Source organism: Pteronotus mesoamericanus, unplaced genomic scaffold, assembly GCF_021234165.1.
Source record: "Pteronotus mesoamericanus isolate MK-2021 breed Mesoamerican mustached bat unplaced genomic scaffold, CSHL_Meso_final contig_20, whole genome shotgun sequence".
NCBI lineage: Eukaryota > Metazoa > Chordata > Mammalia > Chiroptera > Mormoopidae > Pteronotus > Pteronotus mesoamericanus.
Genome location: NW_026555085.1, coordinates 58,791,397 through 58,811,510, shown reverse-complemented (window position 1 = coordinate 58,811,510; position 20,114 = coordinate 58,791,397).

Genomic DNA, 20,114 nt, shown 5'->3' with positions numbered 1-20,114 from the left:
TTAGTCTATATCTCTATCCCTTCTCAACTGGTTTTCACCACAACTTCTTCTGTTTGGGGGAGGGGTCTTAGTTTTTCTGAAAGGTATTTGAAGCTCTCTGTTCTACTGTTTACCCATATACACCCTTGAGCAAAATCTCTGAGCCACAAGTCTATTGCAGAGGGGAAAATAGACCATATACTTCTGAGTGAAAATTTTGCTTTAGGTGCTAGGCAATTACTGGAGAAGGGGAAGTCTGAGATCTTTTTGGCTCACTATGAAACCTTTTCTTCCTGTAGTAAGGTAAGGGCAAGAAGCACTGGTATTGTCAGTAGTGCTCAACCCAAGTTAGAGACTCTGTTCAATAAGAGAAGACAGGCAGAAGAAAGGAGTCCCAATCGCTCAACCATATTTACCCAGAATTTAGCTTCAGCAAATGGGTTGATGGGGGAAAGAAGAGAGCCCTCTGACAAGGTATAGCTTTGGGGAGAAGGAGCCTTATGTTCTTGACTGTACTAGTCTGAAGTGCATTTTTTAAATCTTATTTAGCTGAAAGAAGAAAGTGAAGGCATGATTCTAGGTTCAAATATCACAGTCTCATAATTCTTACCAAATTTTAGCAGATTATCTTGAATTAATTTTTTTATATGTCCTCACAGTCATTTCCAGTGACTTTAAATGTTTGATTTTTGTAATTGTCGTCAGTTTTACTGGAAGTCAGTCCATGAAGCTTCTCATACACTTACAGAGAAAGTGGAATTCTTAGAAATTCATTTTTATTTTATTTTGCCAAAGAATTGCTCTGTGACATAAGGAAAAAACAATAATGCCAATGTTATACCACAAATATTCTGCAAAGCATTGAATAAGAGAGTTGCTTAATGCTCAAATTTTGTCTGAAGAGAAAATTATTTTGAGATGTGAGACTGAATCAGCTACAGCAATCAAAGTAAAGGTCAATTGAATTAAATAACCTTCTTTGTTTGATTTTTTAAAAATGTGTTCAGTCAAAATTCTTGAAAATGTCTGCTTATAAAACAATGTTATTATAATGTCATTTTCAATTATTAAAAGAAGGGAAGGAAAAGTAACAGGACATGATGAAAGATATGGGTTTTAGTCTTGGTTTTGTCCCTAACTAAATATATGAGCTTGAGGGAAAAACAATTATATTACTTCATCTTATTTATTTGTAAAATGAGAGGATAGAACACTCTTACAGGGCAGCTTTGGGTGTTCCTTATGTAAATATTAATATTTATTGTAATGCTTTACCAAATGCAGACACCATCTTCCCCTGGTTGATCATATGTCCCTTGTGTGAGTGTGCAGTGCTGTTCTGTGAGTAATTCTAGAATACTTCTAGAATAGTACTTGTACCTTTGCATCAAAATTATTTGTTCACTTGGCTCTTTCTTCCATAAACTCTAACCGGTAAAAGGAGATTATGTCTTGTGAAGATCTAATGGAATATTTTATATGAGACACTTAACTCAAAGATTTTAAAATTAAAAATTAACTGAATTGGAATCTTAAAAGCAGCAAAGGAGTTCCTGTAAGACTGTCAGCTGATTTCTCAAAAGAAACCTTACAGGCGAGAAGGAGCTGGAAAGAATTATTCAGTCATGAAAGGCAAGGACCTACATCCAAGATTACTCTCTTCAGCAAAGCTATCATTTAGAATGGAAGAGCAGATAAACTGCTTGCCAGATAAGGTAAAGTTAAAGGAGTTCATCATCACCATGCCCTTATTATATGAAATGTTACAGGAACTTATCTCAGAAAAATAAGATGATCAAAAATTATGAACAGTAAAATGACAACACACTCACAATTACCAACAACTGAACCTAAAAAAAAAAAGAAAGAAAGAAAACAAAACTAAGCAAACAACTAGAACGGGAACAGAATCCCAGAAATGGAGATCAGAAGGGAGAGGGAAAGGGAGAATGGGGGAAAAGTTACAGGGAATAAGAAGCATAATTGGTAGGTATGAAATAGATAGGGGGAGGTTAAGAATAGTATAGGAAATGGAGAAGCCAAAGAATTCATATGTGCAACCCATGGACATGAACTAACAGGGGGGAGGAATGCTAGTTGAAGGAGGGTGCAGGGTCAAGGTGGAGAAGGAGAAAAAAAATGGGACAACTGTAATAGCATAATCAATAAAATATATTTAAGAAATTAACTGAATTAAAATTTTGTCAACTATATTACATTTTCAGATATCTATTCCTTATCATAACTTATTGTAGAAATACTTCTACTATAATTTGATTTTAACTTTTAAAAAATCAGATTACTCTTTCAGCTACTCCACCTTTCAATTTTTTCTAAGACATGCTGTGTATAAGGCTGTCTTTACCAAACTTTCAGGTAAATAGTTACAAAGGACAAATACATAGAGTTCCAAGAAATATTCCAGAGGTTTTTCAGCTAAGGCCCCACATAAAAGTATTTCATTAGTAAATCATGATGCTGTAGGATTTAACAATGAAGCCGAGTTTAAACTTTGAAGCTCAAGAAACTAAACAGATAAATAAGTCCGTTGATCAGGTAGTCTTCTATCAATTCTTACCAAACATACCCAAAATAGAAGGAAATGTACAAAAATCTTATTAAATTATAATGTATTCAATAAACAAAATAACAAATTAATTTTTGTTAATTAACAAAAAGTAGTGGCACAGATAGTAATTTTTACTATATATTTTTAAAATATCTTGGCAAAACTTAGTACATTTCTGCTTTTATATATAAAAATCTATCAATTCTTATCTGTATTGTATTAGATGAACAACAGTCTCCTAGGCATATTGTGTCTCTTCCCATATTATTTCATCTCACAGATTAAATAAAGATGGAGGAGCAGCCATATACTGAAATAAGAGCCCTTATTCCATATCTTTCATTGCATAAAAGGTGGCACCAGTCCTCCTATATTAACTGGCAAAGCATTTTTATTTTTCCTAGTTAACAGTAAAAATTGTCTCCTCTGCAAATTCTGCAGAGAAATTTTAGACCTCTAATACTCCAGTGACCGATTCTTATTAAAAGTTAAATAATCATATTACTGAAGTATTATTTGAAAGGTAGCTTAAATTTTATCTTATGTGCAAATAATTATAGAATTGAAAACTGGAAGTTACAGTAATTAACTTTGTGGTCATTAGTTGAATAAAGCATACCGATTTTACAGTAGATGCGTTAAACCAAACATGTTTCTTTGCTATATTTATGAGATAATGAAAGGAATTGTTCCATTCCAGTAAAAGTCAACTTTCTTTCTGAGCACTTCTTATTTTAGTTATCCTGTTGACTGAAAATCATATCTGATTACGTTTGACTCTGTTTTTAGGATGTCAGCCAAATTTGTGATCTACTTTTAACTATGAACTGTATTCTCTATGTATCGATGAGTTTAAGCATTTCATATTATTTTCTTCTGAAATGTGTCCCACATTTATTTCTTAATATATTTTAATGCATTCACTTTAAAAATAATAATCAGATTGAGATGGTTATTAGAATCTTATTGAAAACTATAAGGAACATGAATAGAGGACTCATGGGCATAGACAATGAGGGGACTGACTGTGGGATGAGGGGGGTGGGGTAGGGATGAGCAATGGGGAAAACGGTGGGTCAACTGTAACTGAACAATAGTAAATAAAAAAAGTATCTATAAGAAAAGAAAACTATAATATTGCTTCAAATATCAGGAACTTTTCATTACTGGAAATTTAAAGTTATGCTCAGAGGGTTGCTTGCAAGAATAAAAGAGGGCTGCTGAGAGCAACATAAACTTGACTCCCATATATTCTCACTGTTCCAGAAGTTACTATTGGAAAGGAAAAAAAAAAATTCACTCTTCAGTTAGCTTCATAAGAAGGCACATTGGCTACAGTCAAACCAACTGGGTCTGGAGTTTAGTTCTACCACTCAGGAGCTGTGAAATGACTGGCAAGTTACCCAACATTTCCGTGTGTTTTTAATTCCATAAAATTAGAATAATAGCAAGACCAGGACCTACCTCATAAGGTTTTTGTGAGGATTAAATGTGATTAATACACACACAGACACACACTCAAAATGTGGGACTAGTGCTTGGTGTGAGATAAGTGCTAAATACATGTTAGCTTTTAATTTTTTTGGTAAAAAAAATAGTATGAAGTAATTAGGGAACCATGTAATTTGGCAGCATATAATTTTCAGCCAAATTGACTGTATTAATATATACATGATTGATGTCCTGAAGTGGAATATTCTCAGTGTGTAAAATAAAAATTTAAATTTGGCAAAAATATAAAGTTGGACAAAACCAATTCTTTTTCTACCATTTCACATTAACAAACCAATAATAGGTACACTGTATACTAATTCAGTTTAAAATTGGTATAAAGAATGGCAAAGAATTTTTAATATTGGATTTGGAATCTTGGAGGTATATTTTGCTTGCTGTGTTTTATGAATTATATTGGTAAACCTTTAAGTGAATAGAACAACTCTGGCTATTAATTTTGTTTGTTGTATTTAAACAAGAGGCAACACACTATAGCATCATATAAAGTATGCTATGTAAAATCATATTTTATTATATTTCATATTCAAATAGTGATTACATCAGCTTGTTTGGAGTTTATGATAATGTCTTTTTCTTCCAAGTGTTGATTGGAAAAATTTTATGATGGTTGCAGCAATGTTTATGACCACATGATTTGGATCTCAGCATGTTAATGATTCCTTAAAGAAATGCAAACCAATTTAAATATAATATGGAAACTACTTATCATAAAAACCAGTAGTGAAACTCCATGAAGTTTAATCCTCTTCTAATTTTATGAATTTTATGCTGTAATTTTTAAGAGACTTCATAGATTCAGGGGGGAAAAGGGTCTTACTGAAATAAAGATACTGACTCACATCAAATAATTGCCCTTCCTCCAAATAATCCATGGTAATTGAAAATTGTGACTTTAGGGGTGAGGTTTAACCAATTTTAAAACAATTCTTTAATTGTTAACTAATGATTCAAATGAGTTTTGATTTGAAACAGTCATCTTTTTATGAGCCTTTGACAAATATTGCTAGGTGCCATGGGTGCATGTTCCCTGTTCAATCATTTGTGCCCATCATTTGTCATAATGAAGTGCAGGCTCAGACTGGTCTTTCTGGAGCTATTCTGAGTGGACAAAGAATATCAGCAGGTGTGTGTGTGTATTATACACATGTAATATCCCTAGGTGCTATAGGAAGGCATTACCATTCCAAATACATAAAAATTAAGCCAATGTTGTCTATCTCTTTTTCCAGATCAAAATGCCTTTATTAGATGATAAGAATTGGATAGGAATTCAAAGAAATGCCATTTTATGGAATGGTTAAGGCTGCATATGCACTCTGAGGCACTGCTACTTTTGCTGAGGGCTCTCTGCTCCACCCTGGAGGTTCCCCTTCATGAGCAAGCTGACAGCTGGCTCAGTTCTGCTTGGTTACATAGCTGCCCAGGAGCTCAGCTGCCTGTTTCTGGGGATGTGGTCAGCAAGAGGACTGATGAGATTTCAGTTAATAAAATTTCACACAGTCCAGTAAGCTTGATTTCTCACTCCTACGCAAAATTCTGCCAAGTCCATTTTACATAAATCCTGAGCTGTTTTCTTGGGCGAAGTTTTTCTAGTGGTAAAGCCTTACAGATAAGGCACCCTTTGCTATTTATTTTTCAAACACTCGAGAACAGATGAGAAGCAGAGTATGACAAGGGGCAGGTGTAATCTTTATTTACACTAACTCAAGTCACATCGTCACAAATAAAAATTATCAAGAAGACTCACTACAGGACAAGCTACTACTTGAAATGAGATGGTCATCTTCTTATCTTACCTTTATGTTAGGTGAAAGCCAACTGATTCCTTGCATGTAAGAATCCTCTTCACAGTGGCATTTACAACCGAAGGCCAAGTGGTGGGGATTTGAAAGAATAGTCAAAGATGGTGCAGTGTACTGATAACTACTGAAAATCTCAGGGAAAAAACACATTTTTCCTTGGAAGTACATTATGCCTATGTCAAAGCATAGGCATATGCTCCCTGAAAGACAATTTCTGTGTGATTAACATTTTAGGTTATATACACAACTTAATTCAAACACAATTGAAAATGCTCTCTCTTTCCAGTTCCCAACACTATTTCATGGCTTTCCCCTTGATCAATTTTCACTATATTAGCAAAATAAAACCAGCCCTCGTAAACCCTAATATGTCGTCTCTCTAATCCATCTTCCATATTCTTATTGGAGTAATCTTTCTAAAACATTCACTTGAAAAGTGAACTCCTCTCTCATTTAAAACAATTAGGTTGTTCACTATTTTCCTCAGGTTTCTTGAGTATGACTGTCAACATAACCAAAACTGGTTTCACCCTCTTTTCCAAGTTTAATTTTTGCAACTTACACCTAATATCCAAAAATATCCTCTAGTCAGGTGGAAACAATTAAAAATAAACAAAGCAAAACTCATCAGTTCTCCATACTTTTCCTGTCTTTCATGTTGTGCAGTCTTGTTCACTGAGCTTTCTTGAGTGCAATTTCCTTCTAATCTTCTTTCTGCCATTTAAATTTCTAGTCAGGCTGTAAGGCTCAAATTCCTAAGAATCTGAATGAGTTTCTTCATTATTTATGTAGTTTACTGTAATTATTATATTTAATAGCTATTGATTGTGCTTTTATATTCAGTTTGAGAGGTTCCTGGTTTTACGATAGCATGATAAGTGATTTCCAGTTCGAACCTGTACATTGTTTATATCATGTTGTGAGACTTCAGATGTTATGTAAAACTTCTACTTCAACTGAATTTTTCTGACATTGTTCTGGCAGGAGAAAGGTGGCCCTACTTGATTACTACCAGATGGAAATAGAGGTCTAGAGTCTGCACCTGGCTTCATTTGACACCAGAGGGGGAAGCTCCTCATTGTTTCTGGTGGTGACAATTCTGGTTAGTCACAGGGTCTCTCCACTGATTCCAAGGTGGGGCTAGCCTCCTTACCACTAAGCCATGGTGAAAGTCCCAAATTTCCTCTTCTGGCATTATGCCAGCAGGGAGGAGGATGGGGACTTCATGGGTGTGGGTGAAGTCCAAGGTCACTGCCTAGCCATTACTGAAATCATACTGTAATAGTGGAAAATTATAAAGGTGGGAAATTGTAACCCAACCCACCATTCTTTTAACATTGTTTCTCTAATTGCTGATTCTGACTAATATGTGGCTTATAGATGAACAGTATGTTTATGTAAGAACCCTAGAAACTAACTTCAAAAGATACAAACTCCAACCTTTAGGCATCCCAGCTCTGGGAAATTTGCTGACGTTCATCTGTGGAGCCAAGATGACGGGAAGCCAGGATGACTAAACCAAGATGATGCACATTGGACCATCATTTGCCTTATTGGAATGGACTATGCCAGTCTACACGTAGAGATATTTCCACCTCCTCCCTTGATTTATTTGCTCTTTTCCCCTCTCCCTCCTTATAAAAACCCTCTGTCTCTACTGAGAGGAGGAGAGGGGCTTTGAGATATGAGTCCCCCATCTTCCCGGGGAGATGGGTTTTCAGGCATGAGTCTCCCATCTTCCAGGTTATGGGCACCTGAAAATAAACCTCTTTATTTTACATGAGCACTTGACTCTTCAGTATTGGCTTTCTTAGCGGCAGGCAGCCAGACCTGTGTTTGGTTACAATACTAGAAAAGAGAGTCTCATTAACAGCCAGTGGGGGTAAAAGTTCCTGCTTACTACTTGGCCTTTTCTGATATTATCCCCAAAAGAGTGTTAAGTCAGATCTACACAGCATTGCAATTTTGCAAGACTAGGCCCCTTTCATAGCTTTATCTGAAGTGGAAGGTGTTGGGACCACAGTTGTGGGTTTTGTGTGAGTGAGTGAGTGAGTGAGTGAGTGAGTGAGTGAGTGTGTGTGTGTGTGTGTGTGTGTGTGTGTGTGTTTGGCTGAAATAAAATGGTTAGTGTGCAGAACTTTTCTGTCTTGTTTCCCTGGCCAGAAAGACTATTTTTTACTACCATCATCACCATCTGGCCACCTGTGCATTGTGAATGGCATGTAGACAAAGCTAAAGGTGGCAAAAATGAGAACTTCACATAGCTGTTCGCCTGGTAGCATTTTCCAGCTGGAAAATCCATTACCATAGAATACTTCTGTCCAGATGTAGTTGGCTTGCCTAAGGTTGCTAACAACAACAACAACAACAGTAACAATTTATAGATTTGTGGGACATGGTTTCCTGGAGTCTAAAAGTATGAAACAGAACTTTTTACCACTAAAACAGCTCTCATCAGTGTAAATGACATAATTGCATGTATCACTGCATGAAATCCATTAAATCTGGAACCAGAGTGCATCCTAATTTGGTAAGAAAATACCCCTGGGATATTTTGCCAGTCCTGAATTAATCTCTGCTTCACCTAGGCCTTGAGATGCAGTTCGTTCTTAAAAGTATTCGTAAAGCTTTATATTGTATAATATAGGATTCTTGTGAATCTGATTTAATGAAAGGGCCTTTAGTATTACTTTAAAAACCATTACAGCTTATGAAGCAGACTTCTGTGTAATAATGTGAACTATCAAAATATAAGATAAAGGCAAATTTTCAAGATTTGATACATCGGGGATTACATGTCCCTTTTTTCCATGAAATAAATTAAATGTAAATTATATGTAATGGAGTGTCATGAAGTTTCATAATTATCTACCTTACAACTTTTAAAGTGTTATATAGATCCATCATTTATAGTATCTAGCTATCCACACAACAGGTGGTCTGTGGCAGGAAGAGAAATTTTATTTTATAGCATTTGTTTTGGTGGAATTTTTAAATGATGAGATAGTCTTATAGTTAATTAGTCAATAATAAACCTTTTCATATTTGGTAATGCTTAGCAACTATGTGAAACAAAGAAAATACTTCCTATTATTGTTTACTTATGCTTAACTATGAGAACCAACCTGAATATAGTAAAGATTTCTGGATAGCAGTTCCGTTTTTCTTACCTATCATATGTCTACAATTTCTGACATTCTCCCTCCCAAAGGTTAAAAGCCCTAGATGCCTCAATACTTTCAGTCCACATAAGTATCTCAGATTTATAATAAATAATAAACAAAAAGTTATATGTTTCAGCAGAGAAATAGTAGATACATCCTTTTCTCTTGAATATCTTCATTATTCTGCTGAAATTTAGTATTTTCTGCTTGTTAAACTATTATTCTCAGATTATTATAACAAAAGGCACATATCATAATATACTTTTCTGCTATGTCTTGTGCATTATAATTATTACATAATTTGCTCTGTTAATATGGTAAATATTGAAAAATAACTGTTTTTTATACCTCTAAAACAGCCCTATGCATGTATGCAATAAAAAAAGAAAAAAAGAGAAAGAAATCATGGACATGGACAATACTGTGGTAATTGTGGGAGAACGTGGAAGATGGTCTGAGGTGATAAATGGTGATGGAAATAAAATAAAATAAAATAAAAAATAAAAACCTATGACAGTTGAATGACATCTCTTAAACAGATATGTAAAGATTAAAAAAGTAAATATTGGAAACTGTAATATCCAATTAAAGGTCTAAATAGAGAGCTGGGATTTTGATATTTTCCTTGCATTACTCAGAACTGCACAGAAAGAAGGATGGATCTATACCTGGGATCGCTATGGAAGTCAGGCTTATCCTATGATCGCAGAAGGATTAAGAAAAGGGTGAACTCCAGCAGCTGGTTATGTGAAAAATTACTTATCAATCATTTTTATCACTTAAAATTATGTTGGCTAAATATATATATATATATTAATTTCATCAACTAATTTACTATTGCTTGGCTTTACTATAAAAATACAACTAAGGAGGAAAGTAAAAATATTTTGCCTTATACAACTTTTTAAAAAATCTAGTATCTTAGTGCCAAACTAATCAGTATTAGTGTCAAACACTAATCTTCCTCGCATTCTCCATAAATACCTCTGGCCATGCACATGTTAAAATGACATTGATTAAGTGAAATGCTATTACAATAAGAAAATAAATACAGAGAGAAAATATTGGACACTTTTAAAGCCCTAATATATTATAGAATTGTCTTTTTATATTCTTTCTATATAAGTGAGATAGCTATGAACTAAGCAGAGCATACATAGCATTTATTGCTTAGATGGCTGAGCCAGGTTTAAATGTAATTTGGGAATGCTTACAATATATGGCATTGATGAATGAAAAAGAAAATTGCAGTTCAAGTAAACCTCTTTTTCTAAACCAGGGCTGTCTTAAGTGAGTTTAGATAACTACCTAAATTAGTCATCATTAAAGAGTTGCAAGCTCTATAACTTTTGATTTTATGTTGTCTTATGTTTAGAAACTGTTTTGTAAGAAAGGACTAAGCTCACTAAAATATAGAAAATTGAGTTTATATATTGTTTATAATTTTTACTTTCTTGATGTGATTCATACTTACTAATTCAAATTCTTTAGATAGTCTGCCTTATCTAATCAGTATTAATATAAAAGAAAACCTCTCTAGAAGGTCATATTCATTATTATTCAAAGATTATGGTCATGATAAGAAAGACATTACATTTTTGTAATGCACATAAAATTAATTTTATCGGGTTGATGAATCTCCAACCAGGCTAGATTCACTTTTGCAAAAATAGAAAAAAAAAAAAAACAAAGGAACAAATATATATTTCTACTTTGATTTCATTTATGCTTAGGAATTTGTTATATTCTTTATTTAATTATGTTGAAGTCAATATTTTTTATAATTTTATAACATCTATTAAGTACTTTTTGAATTTTGCTTGTTACTAAGATAGAAATAAAGAGTGTAAGGTGGAGAAAATTATATTTCCTGAGTAACCACTATGTGACAGTATCTGTGCCAGGCCTTTAACATACATAATTGGAACTTATTTTAGCTCAGAATAACCCCCAATAAGATGCTATGGAGGAATTAAAAATATGGTGTGTGGAGAATTAAACACTGTTTTTATCTTAATTGAACTAACCTTTATATATATAGCTCCTGTTACATTTTTCTGTTTAACTTTCTTTTCATTCAAGTAAACCTCATCAAGTGAATAAGAAATATAATTAACAACTAATTCCTAAATAATAATTTATATACAGGTAGAAATGAATGTGTGGACATATATGTGGACATGTAATAAATATCAGCGAGGCCTACCAGTTCTACTAAAAACAAACACAAAAACAAAATGACTCCTGTTACATATTTTTATTTGTTGACAAATAGAAATTGAAATATATGTGCCTTTACCAACGGATTTTTCCTCTTGTATTTAGTTGCAGTACTTGTTTTTTTATTTTTATCTATGTCTTTAGCTTGTTCTAGAGTTTTCTGTAAGCCTCATAACTTAAAATGTGTGTGTGTTTGTGTGCAGATCTTCATGAACAAAGCGATGGTTACAATGTGAGCCTTACAAAGTTGCGTTTCCAATTCAAATATGACACTCCTATCTTTGTGTTTTTCTTTTATATTTTACTTCTGTATGTACTATGGCCCCTTACTTAATTTTTATTAAGTTAAACATTAATAGTCTTGAAATGCCTTTAATAGTAAATGGAAGGGGAAAATATTTTATATTTAGTGACAACCACACTTTATGGAGTTTTCTGGAGTTTTCCAAATTCCTGAAAAAACCAACCTTTTACCTGCCATCAATATCCCTGCAGCTTAAATACCTTTTTTTATCATAGTGGAGTAGCAAAAATAAATTCTTACTCTATTCACATTTCTAAGACAGTCTTTATTATTTTAAAAGCCTTTTTTTCTGAATATAGAATTTTAAATCAATAATTTTTCTTCAGTACAATAAAGGTGCCATTCCTTGTCTTCTGGTCTTCATCATTTCATGAAAAGTCAACTATCTATTTTTACATTATTATTATTTTTTTAAATTATACTTTATTGATTATCACTTTAAAGTTGTCCTGTTTTTCCCTCTTTACCCTTCTTCCCCCAGAACTCCCTCCCTCTCAGGCAATCCCCCATCACTGTTCATGTCCATGGGTCATGTGTATAAGTCCTTTGACTACCCTATTTCCTATACTGTACTTTATATCCCCATGGTTATTATGTAACAACTTATTTGTATTCTTAATCCCCTCACCTCTTCACCCATTTCCCCACAACCTTCTCCAATCTGGCAACTCTCAAAATGCTCTCTGTATCTATGAGTCTGTCTCTGTTCTTCTTTGCTCAGTTTGATTTTTAGACTCAATTGTGAGATATATATATATATATATATATATATATATATATATATATAGTCATTTTATTGTTCATAGTTTTGATCTTCTTTTTCTTAAATAAGTACCTTTAAAATTTCATAAATAATGGTTTGGTGATGATGAACTCCTTTACTTTTTTCTTATCTGGGAAGCTCTTTGTCTGCCCTTAGTTTCTTTTTTTTTCTTTTTTTTTTTAAATTAATTTATTTACTTTTTAAATACATTTGTCTCTGCCTTCCCCCCACCTCTTTCCCTTGCCCCCTCCCACCTTCCCTCCCTCAGCTCTTCCCCTTTGGTTTTGTCCATGAGTCCTTGCTATATGTTCCTTGACTTTCCCCTTCCCTTCCCTTTCCCTGCCCCCACTTCCCTCTTGTCTCCGTTGATTTCTTTTCCTTTTAGTGTTGCTGGTCATATTTTCCTTGCTTCTTTGCATTGTTGGTTAGGTTCCGCTTATAGGTGAGATCATATGGTATTTGTCTTTCGCCCCCTGGCTTATTTCGCTTAGCATGATGCTCTCCAGTTCCATCCATGCTGTCGCAAAGTTTAGTACTTCTTTTTTCTTTCTGCTGCGTAGTATTCCATTGTGTATATGTACCATAATTTTTTGATCCAGTCATCTACTGATGGGCATTTAGGTTGCTTCCAACACTTGGCTATTGTAAATTTTGCTGCTATGAACATTGGGGTGCATAGGTTCTTTTGTATTGGCGTTTTGGTGTTCTCAGGGTATAGTCCCAGCAGGGGAATCGCTGGATCAAAAGGCAGTTCCATTTTCAGCTTTCTGAGGAAATTCCACACTGCTTTCCATAGTGGCTGCACCAGTCTGCATTCCCACCAACAGTGGACTAGAGTTCCCTTTTCTCCACAGCCTCGCCAGCACCTGTTGTTTGTGGATCTGTTTATGATGGCCATTCTGACCGGTGTGAGGTGGTACCTCATGGTGGTTTTGATCTGCATTTCTCAGATGGCTAGTGATGCAGAGCATCCTTTCAAATGCCTCTGGGCCCTCTGTATCTCCTCCTTAGAAAAGCATCTGCCCATGTCCTTTGCCCATTTTTTGATTGGATCGTTTGTCTTCTTGGAGTAAAGTCGAGTGAGTTCTTTGTATATCTTGGAGATCAAACCTCTATCTGATGTATCATTAGCAAATATATTTTCCCAAATGGTTGGCTCCCTTTTCATTTTGCTGATGTTTTCTTTAGCCGTGCAGAAGCTTCTTATTTTGATGAGGTCCCACTTGTTTATTCTTTCCTTTATGTCCCTTGCTTTAGGAGACATATCAGTGACAAAATTGCCATGTGGGATATATGAGAGTTTCCTGCCAATGTTCTCCTCTAGGACTTTGATGGTGTTGCGACTTATATTTAAGTCTTTTATCCATCTTGAGTTTATTTTTGTGTATGGTGTCAGCTGATGATCCAATTTCAATTTTTTGCAGGTAGCCGTCCAGCTCTCCCAACACCATTTGTTGAAGAGGCTGTTATTGCTCCATTTTATGCTTCTGCCCCCTTTGTCGAATATTAGATGTCCATAGAGACCTGGGCTTATTTCTGGGCTTTCTATTCTGTCCCACTGGTCTATGGGTCTGTTCTTGTGCCAGTACCAGATTGTTTTGAGTACAGTGGCTTTGTAGTAGAGTTTGATGTCCGGTATTGTGATCCCTCCTACTTTGTGTTTCTTTCTCAAAATTGCTGCGGCTATTCGAGGTCGTTTATGGTTCCATATAAATTTTTGAAATGTCTGTTCTATTTCTGTGAAATACGTCATTGGTATCTTAATAGGGATTGCGTTGAATCTATAAATTGCTTTTGGTAGCATGGACATTTTAAGGATATTAATTCTTCCAATCCATGTGCACGGTATATGCTTCCATTTATTTGTGTCTTCCTTAATTTCTTTTTTCAATGTTGTATAGTTTTCTGCATACAGGTCTTTTGTGTCTTTGGTTAAATTTATCCCTAGGTACTTTATCTTTTTTCATGCTATATCGAATGGTATATTTTTCCTGATTTCTTCTTCTTCTATTGCATTGCTGGTGTACAAAAACGCCTTTGATTTCTGAATGTTGACTTTGTATCCTGCTGTTTTGCCAAATTCACTTATTAGGTTGAGGAGTTTTTTTGGTAGAGTCTACAGGGTTCTCTATGTACACTATCATGTCATCTGCAAACAATGATAGTTTGACTTCCTCCTTTCCTATTTGGATGCCTTTTATCTCTTTCTCTTGTCTGACCGCTGTGGCTAGGACTTCCAATACGATGTTGAAAAGAAGCGGTGAGAGCGGACATCCTTGGCGTGTTCCCGATCTTAGTGGGAAAGCTTTCAGTTTTTGCCCGTTGAGTATGATATTGGCTGTAGGTTTTTCATATATGGCCTTTATTACGTTGAGGAATGCCCCATTGATTCCCATTTTGCTGAGTGTTTTGATCATAAATGGATGCTGTACCTTGTCAAATGCTTTTTCTGCATCTATCGAGATGATCATGTGGTTTTTGTCTTCTCTTTGATTTATGTGGTGTATCACGTTTACTGATTTGCGTATATTGAACCATCCCTGCATCCCTGGGATGAATCCCACTTGATCGTGATGGATAATCTTTTGAATGTATTGCTGGATGCGGTTTGCCAATATTTTGTTGAGGATTTTAGCATCTATGTTCATCAGCGAAATTGGCATGTAGTTTTCTTTCTTTGTAGGATCTTTATCTGGTTTTGGGATCAGGGTGATGCTGGCCTCATAGAAGGAGTCTGGGAGTCTTCCCTCCTCTTGGATTTTTTGGAATAGTCTGAGAAGGACAGGGGTTAGCTCTTCCTTAAATGTTTTGTAAAATTCTCCTGGGAAACCGTCTGGCCCTGGGCTTTTGTGTGCTGGGAGTTTCTTGATTACTGCTTCGATTTCCCCAGTTGTTATCGGTCTGTTCAAACTTTCTGTTTATTCCTCCTTCAGTGTTGGAAGATTATACTTTTCTAAAAATTTGTCCATTTTATCAAGATTTTCAAATTTCTTGGCATATAATTGTTCATAATAGTTTCTGATGATCATTTGTATTTCTGTGGTATCAGTTGTTATTTCTCCTCTTTCATTTCTGATATTATTAATTTGGGTCCTCTCCCTTTTTTTCTTGATGAGTCTGCTTAAAGGCTTGTCAACTTTATGAATCTTTTCAAAGAACCAGCTTCTGGATTGGTTGATCCTCTGAATTGTCCTTTTTGTCTCTATGTCATTCAGTTCTGCTCTAATCTTGACTATTTCCTTCCTTCTACTTGCTCTGGGATTTATTTGTTGTTGTTTCTCCAGTTCTTCAAGTTGTAGTGTTAGGTCTTTTATTTGAAATGTTTCTATCTTTTTAAGGTAAGCCTGTATTGCTATGAACTTCCCTCTCAGGACCGCCTTTGCTGTGTCCCATAGGTTTTGGACAGTTGTCTGTTCATTTTCATTTGTTTCCAGAAATATTTTGATTTCTTCTCTTATCTCATTATTGACCCATTCATTGTTTAATAGTGTACTGTTCAGTCTCCATGAGTTTCCAAGTTTCTGAAGTTTCTCTTTGAGTTTGATTTCGAGTTTCAAGGCGTTGTGGTCTGAGAAAAAGTTTGGTATTATTTCAATTTTCCTGAATTTACTGAGGCTTGCTTTGTGTCCTATCATGTGGTCTATCTTTGAAAAACTGCCATGAGCATTTGAAAAGAATGTGTATTTTTCTTCTTTGGGATGTAAGGTTCTATATATGTCAGTTAAGTCTCTTTGATTCAGTGTGTCATTCAGCGCCACGATATGTTTATTAATGTTTTGTTTGGAAGATCTGTCCATTTTTGACAGTGGGGTGCTGAAATCCCCTACTATCAGTGTGTTGCTGTCTATATCTTTTTTGAAGTCATCCAACAATTTCCTTATAAACTTGGGGGCTCCTCTATTGGGAGCATATAAGTTTACAATGTTGATGTCTTCTTGATAGATTCTTCCTTTCAGTATGATAAAGTGCCCCTCTGGGTCTCTCTTTATGGCCTTTGCTTTGAAATCGACTTTGTCTGATACAAGTATGGCAACGCCAGCCTTTTTCTCATGTCCATTTGCTTGGAATATTGTTTTCCATCCCTTTACTTTCAATCTGTGTAGGTCTTTTGCTCTGAGGTGGGTCTCTTGTAGGCAGCATATGTGTGGGTCATGTTTTCTTATCCATTCAGCTACCCTGTGCCTTTTGATTGGGGCATTTAGTCCATTCACATTGAGAGATATTACTGATAGAAACTTACTCATCTTTTCTCTTTGTACTTGTGTTCCTCTCTGTCTCATTCTTTTCCTTCATCTTCTTAAACCAGTCCCCTTAGCATATCTTGGAGTGCTGGTTTGGTAGAGATGTATTCTTTTAGCTTTCTTTTGTCTGGGAAACTCTGTATTTCTCCTTCTATTTTAATGGAGAGCCTAGCTGGGTAGAGCAGCCTTGGCTGTAGGCCCTTGCTTTTCATGGCTTGGAATATTTGTTGCCATTCCCTTCTGGCTTGTAGTGTTTCTGTTGAGAAGTCAGCTCCTAGGCGTATCGGGGCCCCCTTGTATGTTACTTTCTCCTTCTCCCTTGCTGCCTTCAGGATTCTCTCTTTGTCTTTGACATTTGCCATTTTAATGATGATGTGTCTTGGAGTGGACCTCCTTGGGTCCTTCTTGAGTGGGGTCCTCTGTGCCTCCTGGATCCATGAGAGCCTTTCTCTCCTCAAATTAGGGAAATTTTCCATCATTACTTTTTCGAGGAGGTTCTCTATTCCTTGCTCCTCTGTTCTCCTTCTGGTATCCCTATTATACGGATATTATTGCGTTTCAGGTTGTCCTGCATTTCCCTAAATGCTTCTTCATTCTTTTTGAGTCTTTTTTCCATTTCTTGTTCTTTCTGGGAGCTTTTTTCTACCTTGTCTTCCATCTCACTGATTCGATCCTCAGCTTCATCCAGCCTGCTTTGGATTCCTTCTACTGTGTTCTTCAATTCAGAAATGGTATTCTTCATATCCTCTTGTGTCTTCTTGATAGTTTCTATGTCCTTTTCCAGGCTGATATAGTTTGCTGTAAGATCCTGATAGTTTCTCTGCAGTTTCTCATAGTTATCTTTGAGCTGGCTGAGCTCATTGAGCTTCCTTAGAACCATTGTTTTAAATTCCATATCTGATAGTTCCCTTGCCTCTATTTCATTGAGCTCTCTCTGTGGGGAGTCCCCTTTTCCACTCATTTGGGGGGAACTTCTTTTTCTTCCCATTTTTGTGAGAGTCTGTTAAGTATTTTTGTCCTTTACTTTTCTTTCTGGGCTTGCCTCTGATGATGTCAGTTGTTGACCCTATAGGGCCTTGGGTTGTTTGTTTGAGCCTTTCAGGAGTCTAATGCCTGTGTCTGACTCCTGCTTGGAGCAGCTCTGTGACCCCTTCGGTCAGGGCTGGGCTATTTTTTGGGATCTGTCTGCGCTCTCACGAGAGCTCCTTGAGCGCGTTCCCAGCGCGGCAGGGTCCCCCCACCTGCCTGGGCTCGCATGTGTTTGCCCCAGACCAGGGGGCTTATTCGCGACCTCCCGTGCTCATCTGGCCTCCCTGGCACGCGAGCTTCGCGGCACTGGTCAGTTTAGGGTCTTCTATTGTGTGTTTACCCCGCTTTTGGCTCTTTGGGTGCGTTGCTTGCCCTCGCCAAATGGGGACTACGGAAATGGGAGGAAATCAGCTCTAGGACTCTCCGGTTAATCCTGTTTCTGGTCTCTCCTCCAGGGACTCTGGGCAGCTCTACTTATTTTGTGGGCTGCTCCGCAATCGCGGCGGGTAGGTCAATTTATGCCTGCCCTTGCCCCTCTGTGCACTCCCTGGCAGGCCGTATGGGTGCCAGTCTGTGTGAGGCCTTGCCGGCAGGTGCAAGCGTTCACCAGCCCGCGTGGGTCACACACACGCTCGCCAACCCTCGCCAGTCACTCGGCGCAAGTGTGCGCACCTGCTCTGGGTGTTTTGGGGGTGTCTATGTTTGCTCTTCAGCTTTTGGCTCTTTGGGGGTGTGGCCTCTTCCCACACAATGGAGACTTCGGCAAGGAGAAGGAGTCGGGACTCCCCGTTCCTCCTCCTGTTTTTTCCCCAATGCCTCCGTTTCTAGTCTCCCCTCAGGGGCCTCTGGACAGTTCTGTGACCCCTTCGGCCGAGGATCCAACCCCTGTGCGTACTGTGTTTCAATCACAGGCAGTCTGGTTTATGCACACCCTGGTTCTGCCTCTTTGGGGTCGCGCCTTTCCAGCCCACAATGGAGACTACCGAACGTGGAGGGAGTCGGGACTCCCCGGTTCCTCCTCCCGTTCTTTCCCCAATGCCTCCGTCTCCAGTCTCTCCTCAAGGCTCTCCCAGCCAGTCTGCACTCAGCCCCGCAGCTCACACGCACACAAGCTGTGTGCGGAGCGCACAAAAGGCAGGTTAATTGATTCCCTTATGCCTGAGCGAGATGGTAGCTGCAGAGTGGGAAGTGCGTTATCACCCGGGCTCCACCGGCAGCAGTGTCAGTTCTCTTCACAAAGTTTTCCTCACCAGTCTTTTCCCAGGCACCAGCCCACCCTGCTGCCGCCTGTACCCAGTGATCAAGGAGGGTGGCTGCCGCTGCAACTTTTGCGTTTGCCCTTTAAATGTCTTTTTGCATCCCCAGCCACCTGTCTCTGGCAGAGAGCGCCCCTAAGCTTTTTGGTTGCGTTTTGTCTGTATTTTCTCGGCTTTAGCTGCTGTAATTTAGGGGTTCCTGTTTATGATTCAGACCCCGTTCTTCTCGGGGGGACGCTAACTGGCCGTTTCAATGTCCCTCTGGTGCCAGTGCCCGTGTGCACCCAGCCCACCCTCTCGAGCCTCCACCGCAATTCTCACCCGTTGGGATGTGTGAGAGTCGAATCCGCTGTCCGCGGCACCAAGGCTCCTCTCCCACTATCGCTCCACTGCTTTCCAGGTGATTACTCCATTATTTAGTTGCAATTCCAGTTTGGTTTTGGGAGGAGGTCAGCGTGACTCCCTTTCACTCCTCCGCCATCTTTTTCTCCCCTGCCCTTAGTTTCTAATTGATAGCTTTGCTGGGTAGAGCAATCTTGGCTTAGTCCCTGATTTACATGACTTTGAATATTCCTTGTCAATACCTTCTAGCCTGTAAGATTTCTTTTGAGAAATCAGCTGACAGTCTAATGGGTACTCCACTTGTAGGTAACTAACTTCTTTTCTCTTGATGTTTTTAAGATGCCCTCTTTATCTTTAACTTTTGGCATTTTAATTATGATGTGTCTTGGAGCAGGTCTCTTTGCATCCATCTTGTTTGGGACTTTCTGTGCTTCCTAGAATTGCATGTCTATTTCTTTCACCAAATTAAGGAAGTTCTCTTTCATTATTTTTTTCAAATAGATTTCCAATTTCTTGATCTTTCTCTTCCCCTTCTGGCACCCCTATGACTCGAATGTTGGAATGCTTGAAGTTGTCCCAAAGGCTGCTAATATTATCCTCATTTTTTTTGACTCATTTTTCTTCTTGTTGTTCTGATTAGTTGTTTGGTTGTTTTTTGCTTCCTTATGTTCCAAATCATTGATTTGACCCCAGCTTCATCCACTCTACTGCTGTTTCCCTGTGAATTGTTCTTTATTTCAATTACTGTACCCTTTGTTTCTGACTGGATCTTTTTTATGCTATTGAGATCCTCACTAAGTTTCTTGAGTGTCCTTATAAACAGTGTTTTGAATTCTGCATCTGATAGATTTCTATTTCCCTTTGGTTTAGTTATTTTTCTGGAATTTTGATCTGTCCTTTCATCTAGGCCATGTTTCTTTGTCTCCTCAT